The sequence below is a fragment of the Panthera tigris genome, chromosome X (genome assembly GCF_018350195.1).
Source record: "Panthera tigris isolate Pti1 chromosome X, P.tigris_Pti1_mat1.1, whole genome shotgun sequence".
Taxonomy (NCBI): Eukaryota; Metazoa; Chordata; class Mammalia; order Carnivora; family Felidae; genus Panthera; species Panthera tigris.
Genome location: NC_056677.1, coordinates 92,375,354 through 92,376,343, shown reverse-complemented (window position 1 = coordinate 92,376,343; position 990 = coordinate 92,375,354). Strand labels below are relative to the sequence as shown.

Sequence of the window (990 nt, the reverse complement as noted above, 5' to 3'; positions counted from 1 at the left end):
TTGCAAAATCACTCAATAGATCAGGTTCGCAATGGCACACACTCCCGTTAACATTGTGATTCAGGATCTTTTATTTTACCCCTTTCTTGCTCTTTGAGGAAGACATGGTCACGGCGACAGCGGAACTTTGGGGGCCCCACGGTCCTGCTACCGACTCACCACTGTTCGCTCTCCTGGAGGAACAAGTCGGTCAGGAAGTCGCGCTGTAGCCATGGCTTTTAAAGATACCGGGGAAGACACCCGCGGAACCAGGGGTGGCGACTCACTGAATTAGAATTACTCTAACCAGCTGCAATGTAAAATCTTTGGAGAAGGTATGTACTGACTTGATCAAAGGTGCAAAGGAAAAGAATCTCAAAGTGAAAGGACCAATCTGGATGCCTCCCGAGACTCTGAGAATCACTATAAGAAAAACTCCTTGTGGTAAAAGTTCTAAGACTTGGGATCATTTTCAGATGAGGATCCACAAGCCACTAGTTGATTTGCAGAGTCCTTCTGAGACTGTTGGACACATTATTTCCATCAGTATTTAGCCAAGAGTTGAGGCTGAAGTCATCATTGCAGATGCTTACTTACATCGACCTTTTTAATAAGTTTAATATGTTTACAAAAAATATGTTTACAGAAATACAAGTATGATAGTCTGCTAACTGTCCATCCAAACCAGTTATCTTATTTCCCCAGTGGAATAGGAAAAAGAATAACTAGACCATATATTTCCAAACCTCTCTTCAGTTACCTTGGGTCATGTGGCTAATTTTGGTCAATGGGATGTGAATTAGTGAGATATGTATAACCTCCACATGATCTCCAATATACTAAATGGCAACAACAACGTTAGGTCTTTGCTTACTCCTAAATTCTAACATGAAAGGCCTGAGACTCAGTTTTGACCATGCTGATAAAGGCAATTCTTTTCAGTAGCGATGGGCAAACTTTTTCTGTAAGGGGCCAAACAGTAAATATTTTAAGTTGTACTGACTATACAGG

General features: G+C 41.4%; 1 pseudogene; it reads left to right on the top strand.

Moving 5' to 3' along the window:
* The first annotated feature begins 211 nt into the window (after positions 1 to 211).
* On the top strand, positions 212 to 590 carry LOC107179277 (annotated as a pseudogene).
* Positions 591 to 990: the final 400 nt, after the last annotated feature.